The sequence below is a fragment of the Protopterus annectens genome, chromosome 1.part1 (genome assembly GCF_019279795.1).
Source record: "Protopterus annectens isolate FY-2018-M chromosome 1.part1, PAN1.0, whole genome shotgun sequence".
In the NCBI taxonomy this organism is placed as follows: domain Eukaryota; kingdom Metazoa; phylum Chordata; order Ceratodontiformes; family Protopteridae; genus Protopterus; species Protopterus annectens.
In genome coordinates this window covers 1,799,580,723-1,799,607,609 of record NC_056726.1, presented here as the reverse complement: position 1 = coordinate 1,799,607,609, position 26,887 = coordinate 1,799,580,723, and positions in this window count along the sequence as shown.

Genomic DNA, 26,887 nt, shown 5'->3' with positions numbered 1-26,887 from the left:
GAAATAAGGTGGGAATTTGCTATTGAAATCATTGCTGCTTTGGTGAGAAATTGCTTATTTCTGTATAACGCTCCTAGTTTTTTGTGGACTCTTTTCATGGTCATGGATATGTGAATGTCAAATTTTTGTTTATTGTCTATTTCCACTCCTAGCAATTTGGTGTGTTCAGTTGGGTATATAGTGGTGCTGTCTTTTGCTGTGATGTTAAAGTGAGAGTTATTTTGAATATGTTTGGTGGATTGGAAGATGAGTAGTTTAGTTTTGTTTGGGTTGAGTATTAATTGGGCATCGGATAACCAAGTTTCAACAGAGGAAAAGGTTTCCTGTGTGACTTTTTGCAGTTTTGGTAGGGACTGGGCTGAGCAGATGATGATTGAGTCATCTACGTATTGTATGAGTGTGCCATGTTTGGTGGCAGAGGCTAGATTATTGGTGTAAACAGAGAAGAGTAGGGGTCCAAGGATGGATCCTTGTGGAACCCCTATGGAGACAGGTAGTTGGGGAGATATGTCATTCTGCCATACAACGGATTGTTGGCAGTCAAACAGGTAACTCTGAAACCAGTTGGTGACTGATTGTGAGAAGGATAGGTTATTGAGGACAGAGATAAGTTGTTTGTGTGGGACCATGTCAAATGTTTTTGATAGGTCTAGGAAAGTAGCAGAGGAGAGATAGCCATTGTTTTTATGCTGAAGGATAGTGTTAGTAAAGGAGAGTAAGGCAGTGATGTTGCTATGGTTTGGTCGGAAACCATGCTGAGTACTGGAAAGGAGGTTGTTAGTAAGGAGGTAGTCTGAGACCTGAGAGTGTAAGCATCTCTCTAGTATTTTGGAGAGTGGAGAGAGAATAGCTATGGGGCGGTAATTGGTTAGTTCTGTGGAGGGTCCGCCTTTGTGAAGGGGAATTATATGTGATACTTTCCACAGTGTGGGAACGCAACTTTCTGACAGAGATCGGTTAATCAAAATGGATACTGGGTAGGCCAGAGCATCAGCTGCGATTTGTAGGTATTCACTTGGGAGGTTGTCTGCTCCTAATTTGGTGTGTTTAAGTTTAGTTAAGAGTTTTTTTATGTTGGAGGTAGGTACAGGAGAAAAAGAGAAGGCAGTGGAGAGATTACTAGTTGAAGGTGTGTGTTGGAGGGGAGGGGGTTGTGTTGTTTAGCTAGTGATAGTATGATTTGGGTGAAGTGTGTGTTGAATGAGGTAGCAATATTTTCTGAGGAGTGAGGGATGTTAGGAGGAGGGGTACTGACTTTACCTGGGTGGAGGATGGAGTTTATGGAAGACCAGAATTATTTGGGGCTGTGTTGTGAGGAGTCTAGGGCAGACTGGTAGTACTGGAATTTGTCATGTTCATTAGCTTTTTGACTCTATTGCGTAGTTCTAGGAATTTCTGTCTGGTTGAGGGGGTTTTGGTTTTGTACTAGTGCTCCCAGGCTTTATCCCTGTTTTTCATTTCTGACTTAGTATTTTTTTGTAGCCATGGGGAGGGTTGTGCTATGGTTCTGGAAAATCTTATGGGGGCATGGTAATTAAGGATGTTCAGGAAGGTAGTATTAAAAAATTCAACTGCGTCATCTAGACTGAGGTACTTTAGAGGATGCCAGTTACATTCTTTGAGGAATGAGATAAATGTGAGTGGATTAAAGTTTAGTTTTTTATGTATTTGATGGTAGATGACAGGTTTAGCTTGGTATAGGTATTTTTTGAGTAGGAATGTTGGGGAGTGATCACTGAGGCTATCTGATAAGCAGCCTGTTATATATGACTGGGGCCTCTTACTGACTAGTATCCAATCCAGGGTAGTGTGCTTGCTGGAGTTTTTATTTATCCTGGTTGGTGACTGGACTAGTTGGGTGAAGCCATGAAGGTTTACATGATGGGTTAGATGGTTGCCAGAACAGGATTGCCAGTCAATATTGAAATCACCTAAAATGGCAGTTTCTTGGGGGAGATGGTGGGTAGACCAGCTGAGGAGGTTTTCTAGTGGAGGGATGTTTTGGCCAGGTGGGAAGTAGCATCCAATTATGTTGATGGTTTTGTTTTGGTTTATTTTGAGGTTGGTATATATTATTTCTTCATTGCCTATTTGCGGAGCTGATGATTTTAAGATCTGGATGTTTAGATGCTGTTTAAATATTATAGTTACACCACCTCCTTTTTTGTTTATCCAGTCTACTCTTAGTATGCCGTAACCTGTAGGGAGTATTTGCTCACTGGTAATGTGAGGTTTTAGCCAGGTTTCTGTCAGGATGACTATATCTGGGGAGTACAAGTCTATGGTGGCATGGAGTTCATGGACTTTGTTGGATATACTTCTAATATTTAGGCTTAGTAGAAGGAAGTCACTTGGCTTTCTATTGGTTGTAACATGGGAGAAGTTGTGGTTTCTAGACTGATTATGAGGATTGGGGTAGGAGATGGTAGGGCCAGGATTGGGGTGGATGTCTCCACTTAGGTCTAGTTTTGATATGCATGAGGTTATTAGTTTTCTCAGTTTTTGAATGTGTTTGTTTATTAGGGAAACTTTATGATTGTGCTCTGTGGGTAATAGGTATGGTGGGAGGGTTACTATGTTAAGTTGTAGGGATGCTTTATGTTTCAGTAATATAGTTGGTAGAATATGTGGGGGGTGCATAGGGATGGTTCTTGAGCTGGTGGGAGGGGAGCTGAGTGAGGGTGAGACATGAGTGGTGGTGTGAGTAGTAGTACAGTGGTAGTGGTTGAGTGGGGGAATGATGGAGCTTTGGTAGGATGTAAGATATGCAAGGAGAGTGCATGCAGTGAGCATAGGTAAGGTATGCTTGTACATGTTAGTTGAGGAGGTGTGATAGTAGTGGGAAGATGGAGGAGGTAGTGTTGGGTTAGCACTGTGGTTGGCTATTGGAAAGATGGGAGGGGTTTGTGAGTGCAATAAAGGTGGGACCACTGTGGGCGGGAGGGAATAGGGGGCAGGGTGCAGAGCAAAGCGGTTAGAGACCCTGTTAGTTGCTCATATGAGGGTGCTGGAAACAATCAGTTAACAGAGTTAACTGATAAATGAACATATGATAGTGACAAGGGTGTTTGTAGTTTTAAAAATGGTGCCTGCTACGGGTAATATTTATTAACTTTGGGATTTTCTTAAGGTAATAAACAGGGAAGGGGGAGGGGAGAACAAGGGTGTGAGCAGGCAGTTCTTTGTACTGCTGCTAATAAGCCAAAGCAAAGACAAGTTTGTGTTTAAGAAACAATCACAACTGACCAAGGACTGCTCTGAAACTGTAAGTCATTTCTTAACCATTTCTCAGGTGGAAAAACAGGATAACCTTGTATCAGTAGGCTACTGTGGTCTCAGTTTAAATTAACAAACACACAGTATTGAACAGTTATGGCTACTATTTGCTAACAAAAGGGAATAAGAGAGAAAGTGAAAGATATGTCTGTGTGTGTGTGTGTGTGTGTGTGTGTGTGTGTGTGTGTGTGTGTGTGTGTGTGTGTGTGTGTGTGTGTGTGTGGTCGGGGGGGGGGCTGCTTACAAGCCAAAGCAGAGTGCTCTCCAGGGGAAAATGAATATTGGCTCAAACAGGGAGACACATACTCAAAGTTAACTTTAGTTGTTTGCAGACAGTTCAGACTCGGACTGCGCTTTTCTTACAAGAATGATAAAGGTGGTACCGCAGTCGAATACTTAAGAGTGGTGTTAGGTCTAGAAAAGAACAGTACAGAGAGGAGTAAGTACTTTGAGATGGTAAGTATATATTATAAAGATTACAAAAAACAAACTGAGTAAATAGCTACCGCATGCAGGATAATGTCTTGAACCAACTACTTAGTGTATGCAGATACTGAGCCAATTGGAAGAATATCTGTTAGAAAAAAAACTCAGACAGTTATGCAGTCACAGATAAAAATATACGTAAAGCACACAAATTAGTTCACCAAGCCAACGGAGCACGGAACCCACGGAATAAAAGAAAATAATATGATCAGTTTTAGTTACTGATAAATTGTGACATTTCTTGCTAAGTGTTAACACACCTTTAAATGTATTATCTGGCTGATCCAATGGGATTCAAAGGACAACTATTTAATTCATGGATTTGTAGTGTTTTTTTGTACGTCTGAAGAAGCCAGTAGGTGAAAGCGCTAACGTGTGTGAATAAACTAGTTTTTATTAGTACGAACGTCTCCAGAACTTGTTACTATTTACAGTCGTTTATAAGCAATTTTGACCGTGGTATTTACCAACATTTCAGTTACGAGTGTTCTGCCTGGAACTACACGGATAATATTCTGAGAGTGGCTATTGACAGATAAAAATATAGTGAGCAGCAATCTGCCGTGGTTCTCTAATGAAATGGATACAGCAAAACCTGTAACCAGACTATGCTAAAGATATTTAAACTCTGTTTAGGTCAGTTTAACACAGGAGAACAGAAACACATTTAAACATAACAGCAGAACAGCTCATACTCGATTAAACAGTTTAAGAGTAAAACAGTGAAAAAATACAGTGCAAATATAATGCATGTTAATAAAACAGCACATTCAGTCAAATACAAGTGAAGTATAAGTCAGAATAAATTGAAAAATGGCACTTAGTTTTTGTAGATGCTCTCAGCAGCTTTGAAATCAGTACAGGGTAGATGCAAAATGCTCACCACCTTGTAGTTCAGCTAAAACATATACCACAAAACAAAATTAAAACAGAATCACTGGAACCGACCAATCAGCCCTCACCCCTGAGTTCTTAGCTGAACACCCTATGCCAGACCAGTTTCAACCAGTTCACTTACTCCCACTAAGTGCAGGGAATCACACAAACAGATCTGGATACAGGAAAACATGTAACCAGGCTCTGCTAAAAATATTTAAATTCTGTTTAGGTCGATTAAACACAGGGTAACAGATACACAGTTAAATATAAAAGCAGAACAGTTCATACTCAGTTAATTAAATAGTTTAACAGTAAAACAGAGAAAAACTACATTGCAGATGTAATGCAAGTTAAAACAGCACAGTTAATCAAATACAAGTGTAGTTTAAGTTAGAATAAATTGAAAAATAGCACTTAGTTTTGTAGATTCTCTCAACAGCTTTGAAATCAGCACAGGATAGATGCAGAATGCTCACAACCTTGTAGCTCGACTAAAACAAGCTAGTACCTCAAAACGAAAGTAAAATAGCAACACATACCAGCCAAAGACCATCTGGTCAAAGCCTCCTGCAATCAACAAGCAATAGTTTTGATGCAAATGAAAATAATAAATTCTGTAGATTCTGCTAATTTAAGGACAAAAGTGCTCATCTATTTGTTTTCAATAAAGATGGTTTGATTTCTAAACAATTTATAATTGCTTGATTTTTCTGAAGGCTCAAATGAGCTTGTCTACAGTGCATGGTTCTTTTTTTCTGATTATTTTAGGATTCGCAGCCCAGCCCTCTGCTTTGTTGCTCACAGGTACCAGTTTTCCCTGTGGTCTGTATATGTATATTTTATATATATATATATATATATATGTGTATATATATATATATATATATATATATATATATATATATGTACACACACATAGATATATAGATATAAAAGATTGCTATCATTTCCATGAAGTGACATACATCATAGATGGCAACATCGAAAAGCAGCTTGCCAAGAGGCTAGATCTCGAACAGAAGGTTAGCGACCCACAATATCGCAGATCGAATGTACATGTACTCCAATGGCCACATTTCCAAAACAGCGAATGTTGAACCATCACTCTTAACACGGCTTGACAAGGGGCGGAACGACTTTTATATTTTCACCATTCTGGTTCAGCGATGTCACCATTCGATGTATGTCACTTTGTGGAAATTATTGTAAACTGATATATGTATATATGAGTCCACTTTGTAATTTCAAAATTCCACAAGCCCAATGTTCAATATAACGATGCTCATAACGTTGAGATTGTGGAATCTCGAAACTTTTCAATGCAAATCACCGTACAGTGCAAAATGGGAACATTACCATTCCCTTCACTGTAGTGCGATCTCGGAGTTGGTATATTTAAGTTGCAGGGGGTGTGGGGGTGTAGGGGGAGTTTGCCCTCCTGCAAATATGTTTTTGTTGATGTTTTCTTGTTTTACTTTTTTTTTTTTTTTTAAATGTCGAAATTCTGCAATCTCGACATTCTGAGTGTCAGTATTCAGAACATCAGGATTGTGGAATTTCAAAATTTTATATATATATATATATATATATATATATATATATATATATATATATATATGTATATATACACACACACACACACACACACACACACATATATATATATATATATATATATATATATATATAGTTCTACTTCATATGAATATAACAGTATTTATATTTATGTATATATTAATCAAAGCTTAAATAAGGAAGAAAGGAAAAAGCACAAATACTGTTTATATTATAGTATCTATGTATTAATTGTTATATACATTTTTTCTAACTAACTATGTGTATATATCTATGTATTAGAGGGAAAGATGCCAGATAGGTGTTGTAAAATAGCAAAAAGTGAGCCTAATTGTATAATTAGGGGATGGTGCATCAATAATTCAATCAAAATGTTCTTTAAAAATGGGTGGTGTTTGCTATGTAAATTGTATTCCAGGAGAAGGCGAAGGCCGAGGTACCAGAATTAAAAATTCAAACGCACAGCAATTGGTGTTCTTCATTTGTATATTTTATATGTTATTTGAAAGCTCTCAGATGTACCAAAGGATTCAGAATTCAATGTGGAAGTTTTTACACAAGTGATGGTGCAAGTTGGGGTTAGAATAAGGGCTAGGTAAGGGGACAGATTTAGTGATATTTGTGTGTGTGTGTGTGTGTGTGTGTGTGTGTGTGTGTGTGTGTGTGTGTGTGTGTGTGTGTGTGTGTGTGTGTGTGTGTGTGTGTGTGTGTGTGTGTGTGTCTGTGTGAAAGTAAAGAAGAAAATAATCATGTGCTTTGGGAGGTCTGAACAGTATTTTATGATAACTGGGGAGAGACCACCAAGTAATGCAATATTGGTATGGCTGGCTGGGGCTTGGCTCATTACCCTGGATAGGGCCCCATTTGGAATTAGGAGCACAGATAGGGTTAGCACATATAAATAAGGTGATAGATTGTGGTCAAGCTGTCCTTTCCATCCTTACTCGTGTGTTAATGCTAGCCCTAACGTTGCCACCATGCTGCTGCCCAGTTCTACACATTACTATAATGAAAACTTTTTTCCCCTAGCAGTACAACTCCTCAGATAAAGTCTGTCTGAAGGTTTTGTTATTGTATTTATTTTTGTTGAGTGATCACAAAATGAGTAAGTTTCTTGCCTTTTTGTCGTTGGCTTAGTTTTGCCATTTTTTTTATTATTAGCAGGTTTTGGTGTAAACTATGTAATGTGCATCAGTATATATCTGCATGTCAGTGAATGCCAGATCTGTTTATATACACTTGCATATTTTTTGTTGACTGAGAAGGTATGACTGGGCCTTAATGGCCCTTTTTCAGTGGAGATCCAGGGAGAAAAGCTCCAGTCACATGATGCAAGTGAAGAAGACGGTCTGCTATAGAAAATAAACTAGTATTACTTTCTTAACAAATTAAATGCTTTCTTCCAGCTCTGTGGACTTCTTCAGAATAGTAAAAACATGTGACATGAACTATTTAAATAAATTATCTAAACTCCACTCAAAAAATCCTGTTGGATGATTGCTTTTTAAAAACAATTCCCTAGTTAACAATTTGAATTTCTGTATTCCTGGACTATATTTAAAAATACTGTATATAAAATAAAGAAAAGAAATGAGAGAATGAAGAAAACCAGAAGTATGAAATAATTACAATAAAAGTAATTAAAATCAGACTAAGAAGAATTTTAACTATTGAAACCATTAAATATAATAGAGCTTTACATATGTTGGTAATGTAATAAGGATTGTAAAAATTATCCATAAAATTCCCAATAAATAGTCCACATAAAAAAATACACATTGGGTACCAAGCACATTCTTTACCATGATTTAAAAAAATGCATTGGATGGATAATGATGTAAGAATATATACATCTTTAAAAAAAGTATTCTTATTGACTGTTTTTACATGTATAAAGCACCTTTTAAATGTAATACACTTGATATAGAAGCTATCTCATTGAGACTGATGCCATTGATGAAATTACATTTCACCTGCCATCTTAACTCTTTCCATATAAGAATGTCTTCCCATGGCCCTCCCCTACCTATATTCTCAATGTTAACTAAAATATAAAATTCGAAATGATTTATTTGATATATATATATATATATATATATATATATATATATATATATATATATACTTATCTATATCTGTATATAGACAGATACAGAATCATATGTATAATCTCTGTCTGTCTTTATGTATATGTATGAGTATTACTTTTAGTGAACAGTATTTAAAGTCAACATCAACAGACCTTGATTCATAAAACAGATGGTCAACAGGTAGCGAGACTGTACAATCCTCACACCTGAGTGTTAGTATATATTATTAGCATGGGTTGTGGGGAGCTGTGGGGGTGCAGAAAGGCTTGCCCCATACATAACAGTATGCTTTAACATTTTAGTGAGTTTACTTGCATGCTCTGAGAGTAGTCTCCATCAAATGAATAGTGATCTATCAACATTTTATTGTTGATGTTAGTGATGCCAGCATTAGGGTATTTCAATTACATTTAATATACCTTAGTTTGTTTGTGTCTTTCGGCTTTTCCCGGTTAGGGGTCGCCACAGCCACACTAATAATTGGCAGTAGAGTTTTACATGCTGGCTTGCCAGGCCTAACGCACTACCTTCAATGAAGGAACGCCCGTTCACACATATCACCACACAGAAGACGCTCTGAGAATCAAACGGGCAACGTCAAACTGTGAGGCAACAACGCTACCGCAGCACCACCACCACAGAGTACCCTAGTATTCCCATATATTTTGTCACAGATAACATACATATGATTTCAAAGTAATTTGCATAATAATGATGACTGACAATATTTTTACTCATCAATTGTATACGCATATACTAATTTTTAATTGCAAGAAACTGTTTGTGAGCATTTTATGAAGCTATAGTTCACCAAACATACATTTTTAATTTTTGTATACCAAGACTAAGCTGGTATTATTGTGAAGTCTTGCATCAGTGCACTTTGTTAAACTTAAACAATATGATGTTGTCAGAAGGCGCTTGCATTGCCAGAAGAAACAAACATACTGGGAAAATAAAATAAGTTGTCTGAGCTTTTGACTTCAAGTGTGAGCCAAATGCTTGTGATACAAACAAGATTAAAGTGTCACTGCATAGCAAGTATATCTTCAGCATGATATGTCATATTTCTAGGGCTCAGCTGTGTATGCCAGCAAAGTTATTAAGAGAAATGATCATGTGAGAACTACAAAACAAAAACAGAGCGAAGTAAACAATTCCCTCCACTGTACTTTGGATTCTTCTGACATTAAGTCATCAAAGAACAGTCATGCATGAATTATAGATGAAGGCAGAAAATGGGCAAATAGTTTATTTCCTTTTCTTATACAATAAAATAGGTAACATGTATCCTATGATATTTTTTTGACATGCTATTTTAGATTTACTAATCTAAATGTCTATGTAGGTTTCCTGTTATACTTTTGATTTAGTATAGCATTATATGTGAGAATAATGACAGAATCAAGAAAAAATTATGTGTCAGATAGAAAGCTAATATAAAATACGTTTCAATGGCATATAGAAAACTGTTTTGAATAAAATGCAAATCATGTTTTGAAGTATTGGTGCTGTCTACTGTGAATTATTTTGTAGCTGCTAAAATAACACCTCTTCTTTAACAAATTGAGTTAAATGAAGGCATTTCATACTAGACGCAGCCAGATTTAATTCCCTAGTTTATATATTTCAGACATTCAACTAGAATGAGTGAAACATTTACTGTTATAAAGAGTAACTCATATTTTAATTTGTATGCACCACATGGAGCTAAAACATCTGCAATGTGTATGCTTGTTATTACATATCTCTAGGTTCTATTCACCATAACTGTGTGAGGGTGGTTTTATTTAGTACAAAGCTGTTCATTGCAACAATGTACATCTAGTCACTCAATACAAGGTATCAAAGAAATTAACAAAGCCAGCTTTTATATCAGCACACAAGGAAAAGAATCACAATAGAAGCAATTAACATAATAAAATCTGATATTGTAAGTTCAGCAAAACAGTCAGAAGTAAAGTCACTAAATAGGTTCATTAGTTGTTATAAGACATGCAATCCAGAAGGCCACTAAGGAGCCTAGTCCAATTTTCACAACCACCCCAGGGCAATGCTGAGGTAAGTGATTTGATCAAAGTCTCACAGATGGCAAATGGAGGCTGAAAATATATACTACAGGAAGCAGCTCATTAGGTCCATCGGTTCTTACCAGGATGTTGATCCGCGTGGATCTTAGGAAGCCTATCCATGCATTCCCATGGTAGTTTTTAGTCCTTAGATTTTGTGTAAACATAACCTGGAGAAAAGCAGAAAAGCATATATTGTAGCAATTGCATGTTGTCTCTGTCCAAGAAGGACAAGGGTGGTAACCAGGTTGAATCTACTGTTACCCATTCATTCTTTTAAATTATGTTTGAAAAGAGTAAGACAAGTACTTTGCTCTACGTGGAGTAGAAGATGGTTCCATAGAACCAGAACTCTCTGAGTGCTATGTACTTATCCCTCCAAAGGTTTTTATGTATGTTGCAGGAGAGATTGAGATCCCTTGGATAGGTGCATGCTACCACTGTGCATGGGAATGTGTAATAGGTATCACAGGATAGGATCTGTTGAGGTTCTTATGCAAGGTAGAATTCATCTTTCAGTAACCTGTATGAAACTGAGTAGAGGGATAAAGCTTAGTGAAAAAGCATTGTGGTTATTCTATTTAATGTGCAAAGTAATGAGGTTGCCACGATGAAATAGTCAACTCAGTTTTGGTAGATTAACCTTCCCATAATCTCTGAATACCAATGCATTGGAAGTCAATTCAGGGTTCTGTCTTATGGTGAATGGGACTGATTTGAGGTCTGATTAGATGACAGAGGAAGTTGCAATTGGTAAGGAGGAAAGCTGCCCAGTACTGGCAAGGACCAAATCCAGGATTTTGTCAGAACTTGTTGGGTGTAGATGAACTAGTAGAGAAAGTTTGCATAAATGAAGTCCAAAAAATTCTGAGCATGCATGTTTGAGAATGTATTAAGTCTCCTAGTTTATTGTGGTGTAGTTGAATTCTTCTAGGAGAATGGTGTATTGTTTGATACATAGGGATTTCATACTAGTTAGGTAGCAGGTGTGGGCTGAGGGTGTAGAAGGGGTCATATAGTTCACAATTATATGATAAGGCATTTTGTTACCATTATGTTGAACTTGGAAGAGTTCTAGGTTGTTATCTTGTCTAAAGAGTCTGAAGGTAAAATTTATTCTTAAGAAAATTGAGACAATGTTACCTTTAGTGCCTTCATCTAATGTAAATAATTGTAACTGTTTAAATGAATGAATACCAAATGAATGAATGAATGAATGCCAAATTCAAATTAAAGCCAAGTGAAGTCAAAGTGAACTTTATTGTCATTCAGACTTTACACAACAGTGCAAACTGAAAGAAATTTCATTTTTCTGGACTTGATGTGTAAAGCATCACAAGAAGTATTACAACAGACATTACTACATCATAACAAACCGTTACAGACATAAATTGCTGACACTGCATGTATGTACTCCACTTTTGTCAGATCGGCATTACTGATTTTCCCCTAACAGCTTGTTCTTGAGCCTAAATGTGCGATAGGCATTAAAACCTTACACTTAGGGTGTGCTTTCATTGGTTTTGAATCAGGTCTCTGGTACAGTGTTATTCAGGTAAGGAAGGCTTGTAAGAAATTAAGTTTTTTTTAAGGCTCATAGCATTGACCAGCAATACTTTAATATTATCTGCAGTCTGTTTTGCTATGTTGGAAGCTTTAGAAAATTGACGGTGCCTAAAAAAACACAAGGGAGGTCAACAATGATTTTGTCAGTATACAAAAGTCATAGGCAAGGAGGTGCAGGCCATCCCTGGCAATGATCATAACCTTAATTCGCTATGCTTTCTGCCAATAGTGTACATGCAGGACATTAAATTATGCAGAACGATGGAGGTACAAACAAATCTGACATAACGGTACATAAAAATCAGACTAAGAAGTGGGTTTATTATATGTTTTATAGCTACAAAATACATTAATTAAATCAGTTAACTTTGTGAGTATAGGGGAGGGAGAGAATGAAATGTAGTCATTTCCGAACCGGGTACTACAGGAAAGAATGTGAATTTTCACAAACGTTTTCAGCACTGATTTCATTGGTACTGCATGGGGAGTAAGGTGGCTGTCTGCTCTTGGATGCTCACATAGTTTTTGGGCACAACACAGAAACCCTGTCGGTCACAATGTCATGTCCATTTTCCCAGTGAGTTAATTGTAACCTGGACCATACATTGTGCAATCACATTTTCAGAGTATTGTGGGTTCAATTTAAGTCAGTTATATATAGAACTTGCTGTTTTGTAACTCACTGAAGTTGTTTTTGTAATGCACCAGAGGATGGTACCAAGCAACTAATTATCAAATTCTTAGCCTTGGAGGGGCAACTATGAAAGCAAATTGGAAACCTACAAAAGAATGCAGCCAAAAGAAATGCTTTAAATACAGGTATTGCTGACTAACTTATCATGTAACAGGAAGCTAAGTGTCTTTTCTAAAAATAAACATAATTTTTAAACTGCAAAACTCTATTCTATAATTCAATAAATAAGAAAAAACAAAAGTCTGACTATGGAGTTACCATAGTAGACGAATCTCTGAACAAAACTTCAGCAGCATATAACAGTAGCCAATAACGAAATAAAACTTTATATATAAAACCCAGGTTTTAATACATTTAATACATTTAATAAACCTGGGTTTTATATATAAAGTTTTATTTCGTTATTGGCTACTGTTATATGCTGCTGAAGCTTTGTTCAGAGATTCATGTACTGTGGTAGCTCCATAGTCAGACTTTTGTTTTTTCTTATTTATTGCATTTCTGAACTTGTACTACCCAAGGATTGCCAGCCGTTTTGTGCTTTGTTATCTATTCTGTAATTGTTTGCTACTGATTCCAAAGGGAACAAGATGACTTCTTTATTCTTATTTCTTGTGGAATTATCATGCCTAGCAGTTTAGATGATAAATTTAAATCAGCCAAAACTCACTTTCCACTGGAATGGCTTATTCAAGTGAAGTCAGACATACAATCTGGTTACTATACAGGGGATCCAATGGCAAAGGAAACACACCAGACTCTTCCAACAGACTACAACTAAAATGAACGGACAGGAAACAGTACAGTTGAGTAACCAAGTGTAGTTTAATTTCTAAGTGCTTTCACCTTCAATAAAGGCATCATCAGAGAATAAAATCAGAAAATATTTCTTACCTTATTAGTACTAGTCACTGCAATTTGTTTGACTGAAGTTTAACATTTGTTCCTTCTAGTCACTTAGAAGTATCTGATACCATTGTGGATTTGAAACTTTTTATTAGGATTTGAATTTGCATTGACTGTTGATAATAATTCCACTACAAGTATTAGCCATGACAAGATAGTATGTAGATGTAGTGCTTTCAACCTCCTCCATTCACCCCATCTTACTAGTTTAAAAAAAAAAACAAATGTGTATTGCAGATATTTATAGAATGGTTGATAACCAAGCTAACAGGAGGAAATACAATTTAAGGCATGATGAATGGAAGCTTTTGAAAAATGTTTGTGCCATTAATGAGATTAGAGTAATGAAATTGGCAAAGGGAGTGGTTTAGTTGTCATGCATGCCATTAACTGTATAGTTAGAATATATGATATTTTATATGAGGCAATTTATTCTGCATCATCTAGAAATGAAGTGAATATCAACTATGCTAGAATAGAAAGTTTTTGTTTGACTCTCATGTGGATAGCATCATTTCAGAAAAGGTGTACAGTTTTTTAAAAAGAAGTTATCCAGGTATTCTTAAAATATCTAGGATTCCCTAGATACACAGCGACTTTGCCAAACCCCATTAAGAACCATAGTAAATGCGACTAATTCTAAAATTCATTCCCTGGCTAACTTTGTTTAATTGAAGTTTAAAGGTCTAGGTCAAACATTTTCACATTTATTGAAAGATTTATGGGATTTTTTTTAAAAAAAAAGGTGAATAACTTATTTCCGGAGGACCTGTTATTTGTCACTATTGAAGAGGTTAATTTTTACATCATAATTCTCCAAAATATAGGATTTGAATGGTTTGGTGAAATTTACTTAGATGCAGTCATTTTAAATTTTATTTTCCATTGTATGGAATTTGTTGTTGGGTATATATATATATATATATATATATATATATATATATATATATATATATATTTTTTTTTTTTTTAAGGGGAAAATGTCATCAAAGGAAGGTGGTTGCTATGAAGTGAGGCATGTGCCCCTATTTACATTGATGTGGTTTTGATCTATTGGGAAAACAATTTTATTTTTAACTTTGAAGTTGTTAAGTTTTGGAATCATTATACTCATTTACTTGATGATATCTGCATTGTTGTACAAGTTATTTTGACAAACTTGACAAATGTCAAAATAAAAAAATAAAAAAAGTATGAAATATATGTGTCAAACAATGGATTTTTGTTTTTGAGATTTACTTATTAGGTATCCCAAGAAATGTTAAACTATCTTGATGTGGATATCAGGAAAGATAAAAGGAACAAAACAGTTCACTTCTACTATTTACTGGAAGCCCACTTATTCTAATACTTTTTTACATTACACTAGTTGACACCCTCAGTGCAAAAAGAGCAGTCATTAAGGGGAAGATGATCAGGATAGTCTGTATGGTATCTGAATATACTTGAATTTTTAAATGAACTACTTGTATTAAAAGGGATGTTTATGAGAAGGGGATGCCCAGAAGCCTTGGTGGATGACATTTATCATGAAGTTACCATGAAAAGGTCAACTGGCCATTTTAAAACCCTTTGGGTGTTAGAGACATCCCTGTGGTTACTATGGATGACACAAGTAGTACATATGAATTAAACAATTACAAAAAGATAGTGACTATGCTTTCTGTAGATTTGACCGCACAATTTGTTTATACAGAAAAATTGTGACATTATCAAGTTTAGTGGGAATGTTGGGAATTATTCCAACATAACACCAACATTGGTTTATAGGAGAGGGATTGATTTTACAAACCTGTTGGAAAAAGTCAAGTCCGACCAAATTGGGAGACCTGAAATAATGTTTAAATGTAAGAGATGTAGTCATTGTAGTTATACTATGGACAAAAAATTACCCAGTAAAGAAGTTGTAAATATTTCTTGTTGTGATATTTGCCCAGAATTTTACATAGGTAAGACAGAGAGCAGCTTACGTGAATGTACTTGTGAACACAAGTTAGACATTAACAAACTAAAATTAACAAATGCCTTGGCTAAACATTTAAAAGTAAACCTGGACCACAACTTTTTCTTTAGAGTTTTAGAAAGGGTTGAGAGAAATCCAAGTGGTGGTCCATGGAAAGAACATTGGGAAGCCAGAGAGTTACACTGGCAGTTAAGACTGAGGGAAAACACCACAGCAGAATTAAATGACTCTGTATCAATTTAAAGTATTTTGGAGCTTAAATCTAAGCAACTTTGATTTGTATGTTGTAGTTAATTTATATTGTCCTTAACTATGAGATGTGTAATAACCACAAAATGGAATTAACTGTTTATTGAGCAATAGTGGTCATGTGAATTTAATAAATGTGTAATTATATGGCAACTTTTATGCTGGATATTATTCTGATGAAGTTTTGTTTCATATAAAGATGAAAGCACTACATTTATTGTAATTAAAATTTTTACTTAAATGTTTTGTACTTCTATGGTTGAAAGTTGTTTTAAAACAGCTTAGTTAAGTACTTGTTTTTTTTTACTGCTGTTTCTTCCACACACTTGTGGTCTCTTTTTACCAGTGGGCATTTTATTGTGATGTGGGTGCAGTCAATTGTATAAAGGACATGATAGAAATTGGCAGTAGTGCAGAACTGTTCCATGGCAGTACTGCATGTGGACATGTAGCTTGCACACATTCTGCATACTGCCTGCACCAGCTCGTTGTTTAGCCTGTATCTATCAATGATTTCCCAGCCAGAGAGCTGGTTTATCTGTAGTCTGCCTCTATGCCTTGCTGGCTGTCTTCTGTGATGCATTGGCAGACTGTCGTCCATTATGGCTTGCAGAACCTCATTCTGCTTAATGCATTAGATACAGCTTACATTATTATTATTTTTTAATTTATATTTTCAAAATCTGCAAGATTGCTACATAAACCATAGTCAATATTAAAAGGTACATTGCAGCTCAAATGGCTTCAGCCAAGTGCTTTCCTAAAAGTGTTGGTGAAGTAGTCTAATGCATTTTAACTGCATTAGGCTCAACCTTTGTGTATTGGAATCCAGTAGGCATGTGAGGAGTCTGTAATTTTCCATCACTGCATAAATGTCACCCCCATTATAGAATTGTGTGCTAAAAACATGCCAATGTCTTCCTTCAGTGTACTGAGCAGTCCTCAGTTTTATTTTGCAATCTGGCTTATTGCTTTTAGTGTATGCTTTAGTGTATGTTTGTCAATTTATGGATGGAAAGCTAAACTTTTCAATAAAGAGTATATTAGATTTAATAACTAGTGTCACAAGTTTTATAAGTTAGGTACCATGGGTTGAAGGTGGTTATGGATGGGGATGAACTTCTGTAATTGGAAATGATATGCCAGGTACTAAATATGCAGTAGTATAAGGCCATTTACCTGTACAATTAAATGTGAGGTGATATAACTGAGAACAAATAAATCTATTCCATTTCTGGGTGCACAACTGCCCTCAGGGGTGGGTCAAAATTAGTGGTAGACTTTAAACCAGACAGAGAGAATTAATGTTATGACTGGATTAGAATAATGTTTTAGTTACAATGCAAATGTTGATATTTTCAATGGATGTGAGGGCTTCTAGTGCGGGTAGCCATTTGTTCAAGATTTTGACTTGTTTTGGAGAAAGACATACTTGTTCATACATCATATTTGCCTTACTGTCATTATATTAACATCAATTTCCAGTTAAAATCACTCCAGTTTTTATGACTTTTTACTATTCTTGCATTCTGTATGTACTTTTTTCTTCATTCATATTCAATCCCTTCCCATTCATCAAAATCATAATATTGTTCCATAGTTTCTTTATACCATGTTTAACTATCCTGTATCTTTTTACATTTCATACTCTCTCTTTTTCATTGTTTTTTTTTCTTTCCTGATAAATAACCACCCTAAACCTTTATACTTTTTATACAAAACAATCTCTTAAAATTTCCTTCTCTGTTCCTTTCATGCATTCCAGCTCTTCTTTTCTTATTATAAATGATTCCCCTTTTTACTGTATTCTATGAGGTCTACCTAAAAAACAAAACTGCTGTATTTATTACTAGTCTTTCCACCTCTTCATGCACATTAACATGTCTGCATAATAATTCAACTGGTTCAATAACACCAAGCTCATAAAGAATACATTTGATAAAAAGATACTTTGCAGATCTTTCACATTTTCATAATTTCCATCATTTTCAGTCCTTCCTTTATACTCCTTGATATTTATTTCCCCCGATACAAAAATAATGTTCAACACTTTTACTTCTTTTTCTGTAAACTGAACATCTCCTGTTTGGATATTGTCACCATAACCTATACATTTTATGAGTTAACCTCAAGTCCTTCTCTTCTAGCTTTATCTTCAAAATATATAAAGTGTTTTCCATTCATTCTCTGTCTTTTCATACCATTATCGCATTTTCATCATAAAAATACATTACTGGAATGTATAAACTCTCCCATATCCTGGATTTTTTCTTATAATTTTCTTTTGCTTTTAACCATTACTTCACTCATGACCAAAGTATCCCACTCACTAAATATCCCTTTTTAATACCCTTTTTCCAAACAAATACCTTGACCTACCCAAATATTCACTAACAGAAATGATATAGTATTTTTGGATTCAATTTTAGAAAACAAAACTATGAACCTTTCTCTAAAAACATATTCTTCAAGTAAATCTTATACAATTTCATACTGTAAATTTCTAAGAACTTTAGTTAGGTTCATAATTACTTACTGGCCTTGTGATCCAGGAGTCCTTTGAGGAATCTAGCCTAATTTTCCAGTTGGCCCAGAACATTTTCTGGTTAAGTACCTTGCTCAGGGTCACATAGCAGTGAAATGGAGGTGGAGGGAATCAAATCCTGGACTACAAGAAACAATTCATTATCAGCTCATAGCCTTAATCTTCTATGCTAACTGCCAAACAGTTCACATGTAGTTTCTAGTCCAGAAGACCAATGAGTAGCCCAACCCAATTTTCCAGTTGATCAAGAACAGTTTCTGGTTAAATGACTTGTTTAGAATCATAAAGTGGGCAAATACATCCTGCGATAATCAAACACTATACTGGAGGAAACATTAATAGCCCATTGCTTTAACCCTCTGTGCTAATAGCCAGATGACTGTATTAATGACAAGATCTTCTATGTTAACTGTAGACCTATATCACAGCTGACCAATCATCAGCTCATTTCCTTTTGGACTGAATGCACTATTTCCCAAATTGTAATTGTATTTCTGCTATTCTCTTTATTCCATACATTTCTTTTTACAAAATTCTGCTGAAAATTGCTGCTGTTCTCACTAGTAGCATTTTCATCAGTATTTTTAATATATGTTAACAAGGCAATTAGTCTCCAATTTCTCAAATTATAATTGCCTCCATTCTGTATATACTTTATAACAGTCTTTAATATATTTCCATTTTTAATAACTTCTTTATACCACTTACTTAGCATTTGCATATGTTATTCTCATCCCATCTGTCATCTTTAAACATATATAGTGCCCTATGCTACCTGTGTGAAGAACCTTATCTTTTCCAATATTTTTTTAAAGTTAGATCCAATTCTTAAACACTAAAAAATACACTTTTATAATGAAACGTTGCATACATAATCATGCAGTTAACTGTATAGTGCCACAAATCTACAGAAATGCTGAAAAAAACTATAGAATTCTTAAAACTTAAAAAGCTTGCAATTCGCTGCTTGAATTCAATTTTAATTTATTTATTTATTAATTTTTAATTTTAAAGGTATTACAGTTCACTTACCATTCATGCTGTTTCATATTCCTATACAAAGATTGCTACTTATTTCCAATTCCTCTTTATTAAATATCCTTTCCATTCATTTCTTTTTTCTTCTTTCCATCCTTTCTTAACACTCCTACTTCCACACCTATCTTTCATGTAATTCCCTTCATGTAAGTTATACACATACATTGTTATACTACTTCCATAATTTCTTTCTGATTGTAACAACTGCCCTCATTGCTATCACTTAATTTCATTATTTCTGAGTCTTTTCTCTTTTCTATATAACTTAGAGAGGATTTTTCCTATATCTTAACTTTTATAGATATTTTTTATCTCCGCAGAAAATTGTTCATCTTTTATATGTTCACTTTATACGACTCTTACTTGATGATTTATTTTTTATTATATTTTGAATCATGATCATTTCTTTTACATCACAATACTTTCTCTTCTATCCTTGCATTTTTCTCATACTCTATATACTGACTCTTTTATCTTTCTTTTTAAACTTCCTACCATTTCCCACGTTTTGTAACATATTTTTAAAATCCACACAATTCACCTGTATCTCCTTTATTAAATTTTGAAATCTTTCATTACACAATAACACATTTATACTTTTTCTCCCTTCCTACTTTTAATGAAATCTCCTATAACTGCCACATGATCTGAAACATTGACTTTCATGAGTTTACTTTTCTTCTGCCATATATCCTTGCAATATTATAATACACAGAGTACTCTATCTCTATATTACATTTTTACTCTTTAAGTATAACATGTTTTATTTCCTACCTGGCTTACATATTTCCTCACATTATGTGATATCAGCAGATATTTTCTTTTTCTTTCTTCTTAAGCTGATGTTGAAATCCCCATTATTATCATGTACATTCTTTCCCCAAATAATGGGTTTCACTTGACCAGCAATTATTTTTTGGAACTAGGCACAGTTAAAGCATACATACTGACATGTACATTTATTTTTATTTACAGGAAGCATCCGTAATAATGCACCTTCCTGGTAACGATTATTTCATTTTTGTAGTCCATTTCTTCTTCTTTTTGAGCAACATGAACATTGCAGAATAATATACTATTCTGATGTCCAAAATACTTTCCCTTCCTGTAACTACTACTTTTTCTTCGTTCAACGTTTCATAATTTAATCCAGCATCTGTTAGACATATAATAGTTACTGACAATTTTTTGTTCTACTGCATCTGCAAACAGCTTTTCAGATTGGCCAGGTGATATTATCATTCAACAAACATAGTCTGATATATCAATTTACTCACTTTTCACACTTAGACATAATGGTTGCATATGATTTCAGTGCCGCTTGACCTACAAAACACCAGTTGCCTTTGCACAGTGTAAGTGGGTTTGTGCAAATCTTCAAATGCCTCATTAGAAGTTTCTATTAGGCTTTTAGTGGTTCATCTAAACCCATTATCTCTTTACTTGTATCTGGTTCTTTTCCTCTAATCTGTGTCAGTTGCACTTGTTTTATAATCTCCAATTCATACAGTATATTGCTCTAGTCCATAGCCTCCTTATTCCCATTTCATTAATTTATCAAATGTGTCAAAATGTTATCCTTAAGCCATTGTTTCGACTAGATTAATTTCAATATTTCAATACCATCATTTACATTGTATGCATATTTTCCTCCTCATCCTCCTTCAGAACTCATCCTCCATCCTGGATTGCTCCTCTACTCATAATGCAAGAGTAGGGAGATTCTCTTGTCCTTGTCAAATTTCTCCTATTCAATATGAATGCTACCTCAGATCACTCATGAATATAGGCTATGTCTAATGGAAGTAATTTTGCCAAAAAGAAGTCAATAAAATGCTAAATATAAATAAGTAGTACTTGAAAATGTGCTGTTTCTTCTCCCTTAGTTCACTGTTTTAATGAAGAAATCATCACTATAACAGGCAGAAACATGTTTCCCAATGGCACTCTCCTAAAAAACATACCAAAACTAAAGACTTATGACAAATAAAAGGGGTGGAGGTGTTGCCATCCTCCATTCTAACCAACTTAATATTTCCCCACTCTCTACCCCCCTACCTACCTTTGCTCCTGAAGAAATAATCATTGCTAACTGCCACCTCAACCCCCATAAAAAAATTGCCATCATATCCATCTACATCCCCCCAGGTGACAACATCCCTATTCTAGAAAACTTTCTATCATGGCTCACCCTAAGCATTCCATATGAAACCATTATACTTGGTGACATTAACATTGATTGGTCTTCTCTTTCCTCCCATTCCTCTACTCATGCTATCAATCTGTATGGCTTCCAATAACTCATATCTTCCCCTACCAGATTTAACAAGAACTCCACCTCTAGCTCAGTCCTAGACTGGATCCTTGTTTCTGATCCGTCTGTCTATCACATCCCTGGCATACTTTCCAATTCCCTTAGTGACCACTCTCCTACCTATATCCATAGGTACTTTCAACAGACACTCAAAGAACACCTCTACAGAGAACATCATAATCTGACTCAATTTGACCCAGACATATTCAACTCCACACTGTCCAACATAAACTGGACCTTCCTCTATAACCTCCCCCTTAATGATGCTGTTACTGTATTCAACAATATATTCCTAGACATCCTGAAAGGGTGGCCATGGTGGTGCAGTGGTTAGCATTTCCTCCTCATAGCAAGAAGTTCTCCGGTTTGATCCCCGGCTGGGGTGCCTTCTGTGTGGAGTCTGCATGTCCTCCCTGTGGTCATGTGGGTTTCCTCCAGGTGCTCTGGTTTCCTCCCTCATCCCCAAGACATGCTGTAGGTGGATTGGACAGTCTAAATTGGCCCTAGGCATGAGTGCATGCATGTGTGTGTGCCTCCTGTGGAAGGTTGGTACCGGGCTGGCAACTTGACACCGTAAAACTCCACGGCCAATCATGAGTGGACAGGTGATCCCCTGTGGTGACCCCTAACCAGGAAAAGTCGAAAGAAGAAGAATTCCTAGATATCCTGAACAGCTTGGCCCCATCCAGAAAAGTCCAAGTTAAACATAACAGTGCTCCCTGGCTCACTAAGCTAACATGCTCAACTATGCGGCAGAGGGATATTGCTTGGAAAACCTGGTTAAAAAATAAGACTCCAACCCTAGTCCAGTCTTACAAACAACTTAAAAACACATGTAAAAAAACTTATCACCAAAGATAAAAAAATCATTCTTCACCTCTAAACATTGCAGCCCTCATACTAACCCCCAGACCGCTATTAATAATATTCTCCACCTTACTACCCATCCTACACCAAACCCCTTCCCTCACAATACTGCCACTGAAACTGCTACCCTACTAAATAAGTACTTCATAGACACAATTCAAAGACTAACTCAAGACTGTCCTGCCCCCGGTTCTCTGCACCTATCTCACACACCTGCTTCCTCTAACACTTTCTCCTTTCATCCTGTTCCCATTTTCTTTAGCAAATACAAGTTGAACAAACTCAAACCCTGCTCTCCCTCTGTTGACAACCCCCCACTTTCTTAAAATTTCTGCCAATTCTATTGCCTACCCTATTTCTATCCTTATAAATCTCCCTATTAACGAGGCTCTCGTCCCTTATATATGGAAATCCTTTTACACAATCCCACTCCATAGGGGAGGTAATTCTACTGACCCCTCAAACTATCATCCCATAGGCGTACTATCCCAACTATCCAAGATACTTGAAAAATGCATTCACTCCCAGCTACTCAAACACTTGTTTGAAAATAATCTTCTAACTCCCTCCCAACACGGTTTTAGACCTCACCACAGCACATCTACTGCACTTCTGTCATTTACTCAAACAATGGCAGAAGCCCGTGATAACAACTTGTCTCCTGTCTATTTCTTGATCTGTCCAAAGCCTTTAATACAGTCTCCCACTCTAAACTGTTAACTAAACATTCAGACCTTCACCTCTCCCCCCTCTCCATATCCTGGTTCTCTAGTTATTTATCTAACAGACTTCAATCTATATGCTGGTGGGTCTAGGACACATGCTAGACTAGCATATGTCCGAATCACAAAACATCGAACACACATACACGAAAGCGCTTAACATCGAAAAGTGCTTCTGTGTATGTGTACTTCAAAAAAAAAATCTATGTTTCTGCAGGGGGGCTTCATCCCCCAGCACCCCTGATGTGTGGGGCTGTGTCCCCCACATCCCACATACTTTATTATTCTCACTCCAAGATCGCACTACAATGGGGAAAAGGGAATTTTCCCTTACCAGCACTGTAGTCCGATCTACAAAACAGGCACACATACATGGAAGCGCTTGATGTTAAGCGCTTTCATGTATGTGTGTTCGATGTTTTGTGATTCGGACATATGCTAGTCAAGCATGTGTCCGGATCCCATGCTGGCAAACCACCACCTCTCCTTTTCTGCCCATCAACACCAGAGTCCCCCAGGTCATCTCTTGTTCAACATTTTTACTAATAATTTACACTCTGCTACTAACCTATCTACCCTTTTACAATATGCTGATGACTCCACCCTCATAACCACAGCCAACACCATCCCTGTACTCCTTTCACATACCCAATACACTTTCCCTTCCATAGAGATCTGGCTCAATGACAACCGATTAATATTAAACCCCCAAAAAACTAAACTCTTGTTATTCCTTCCAAAAAACCATGCACAGCAGAAAACATCCTTCACCATTACCTCCCTCAACAACACCCTAATCAAACCAGAACCACATAGTTAGTTGGTGTTATCATCGATGATGAACTAAAACTTGACATACATATCAATTTATGCATAAAAAAAAAACTCACCAAAAACTTGGCCTATTATACCGTAATCACAAATGTCTTTCTAACTCCTCTAAACCCACCCTAATTAACTCTCCTCATACCTGGTCTACTATATGCAGCCTCAGTCCTCACTAGCCTTCAGTCTTCTCTTCTCAGCAAACTAGAACAAACCTACAATAAAATAACTACATTTGCTGCTAACCTAGCCTACAAATCCCATCACTGCCTGGCCCTCACATATTTACAATGGCCAGAATTCACAAATCAACTTCTTCCACAACTGGCTACAATCCACTCAATTCTATACAATCCTACATCCTGCCCCTCTATCTCTAATATTGTATCACAATATAACCCCCAATGACAACTCCATTCATCAGATAAATATCTTCTGGATAGATACAAACCATCTAAAAACATTGGCAAGTCATTATATAAATTCTCAGTTGCTCACTCCTGGAACTACCTTCCTTACAATATAAGAAGTATTGCCCATAAATCACAATTCAAAATAGCACTCAAGCACTACCTACAGAATACCTGGTCCTGCCCCTGTCTAGCTCCAACCTGAATTCCTAAAACCTATTCCCTTTGCATACCATCTTTTTCCCTTTCTTCTCTTCTTACCCCTCTTCCTTGGAAAAACTTCCATAGCTCCCTCTAAGTGTAAATAACTCCATTTTTCTTCCCCTAACGGCACCTCTATGTTGTTGATAATGTACAGTATTTCATTTTTTTACTAAAACCTGTACAAAACAACTTTAATTGTGTTATTTATCTTCATTGTATTAACTCACTTTGAGATGTAATTAATTTTTTTGTATAACTGAATTGTTTTTTATATTGACTGCATTACTTTGTGCTTGACTGTAAAATGTAACTGGAGCTTTTCTCCTCGGGTCTCCACTGAAAATGGGCCTTTTGGGTCAGTTGGACCAACCTGGTTAACAAATGACAAATAAATAAAGAAATAAATAAAGAAAGAAATTAAGTTTGCATCTAGACTTACTGAAAAAATCTAAATAAATTTCAAACGCAAGTTCCAAACCTTTCTGTTAAAGTTTAATCACTTTTTGGGAAAAAATATCAATTATATCTACAAAAGATGTATATACTCCAAATGCTTATAAGTGAATCAGCAATTCAGCCATCTTCTTTAAGCTCCACAGCATTACACTCTCACTTACTAGTTAAAAACAACACAAGAACTTACTGCATATCACACAAAAAAGTAACTTGCATAATGACTACCACACAGCTCTCTTCATTCTGAAGTTCCTGACTACACTGTCTTTGTGGAGTCTGCATGTCACCAGTGTGTTGACAAAATCTTTGTAATGCAGTTGGGTATGAATTGATGGTCTTTTTAAGTTGCCTATATCTCAGTGCGTATGTGTGTGAGTATGTTTACATCTCCTAATAGACTTATATCCTGTTCTAGATTCCTTCTCTACCATATATCTATTAAGGATAGGAGGTGGCTTCCTTTGTGACCCTGTACTGAATAAAGGAGATACCAAAGCATAAATGAACAACAAATGAATAAATATGAATGAGTGAAAGAATGGACTGAGTCTTGCTGTTGCTGGTATAATAACTCGCTGATGTGGTGCATAAGCATGAACCTAAAATAAAAACTATCCCCAGGATTCAATAATGCCTACTCCAAGTGTACACTAAGTGTACACTGTTCTGAGTGAACAGACAACAAAGATATAACTCGCATCTTCTTCCTCCTAATTTTAGTTTTCCTACTGATATTCTTGCAGCTTTAAATACTGACAGTCAGATTTATAAAGGTTACCGCGAAGTGTAGACTACATCTACACTTAGTATAATCATTCTGAGTGACTAGAAAGCACAATAAATGTGGTAAGAATTTTATTGAATACATATCATGTACACTTAGCGTACACTTAATGTAGGCTTTATTGAATCTGGCCCTATATTTTTCAGATCATTCATATTTTCTTAGATGTGGATGATTCCACAGCAGACTGCCAGATCATTATTTCCCTCTGATATTGATTAATTTTTATATTTATTTAAATTAAGTATAATATCAGTTTTACCTGAAATATGTGAAGGTGTCTTCATTAAATGAATAAATATCAGAAGATATTTTCAATGAAACACTTACTCTCAATTGTCACAAAATAGCAGCCTCTTCAGAAGGATATATTCTTTATATGGATAAACATTAACAGTGGAAAGTCCTGATCAGAACAAACTGGATGATTTTTAAATGAGCCACTCCAATCGGCCAACATAGCAATGAATATTTTCTTGTGTAACAGGAAAAATAAAAAATCTGCTTTAATTGCATTTGAGTGACAAGTAATACTTTTATTTAATAAAGATTATACACCCGTGTCTTTATTCCTTATGCTTTTTAAATTATAAGGAATGAGATCACACAGTAGTTGCATCACTTGCTCAGTTAAAGTGATTTTCTTACATTGAGCATGTTTAATCTTAAAACTGAACACCACAAATTCAATACAGAAAGTCAAAGACAGAAAAAAGCATTTTATGTGGTCTGCCTTTAGTGCACAGTCAGCTTGAATGGGATAAGACACTGCACTTAGTTAATATTACAGGCATAACTAACACCACAGTGTGTTCAGAGCTGTCAGTATTAATAAGCTAAACAGATTCCCCATCAACACTTTTAGGCATGCCATAGAACTTAATGTTATATCTGCAAGTGTGATTTTCTAAATCATTAAGTTTCTATGTTCCTATTTTTCTTTACCAGCATAACTAAATCAAACACTGA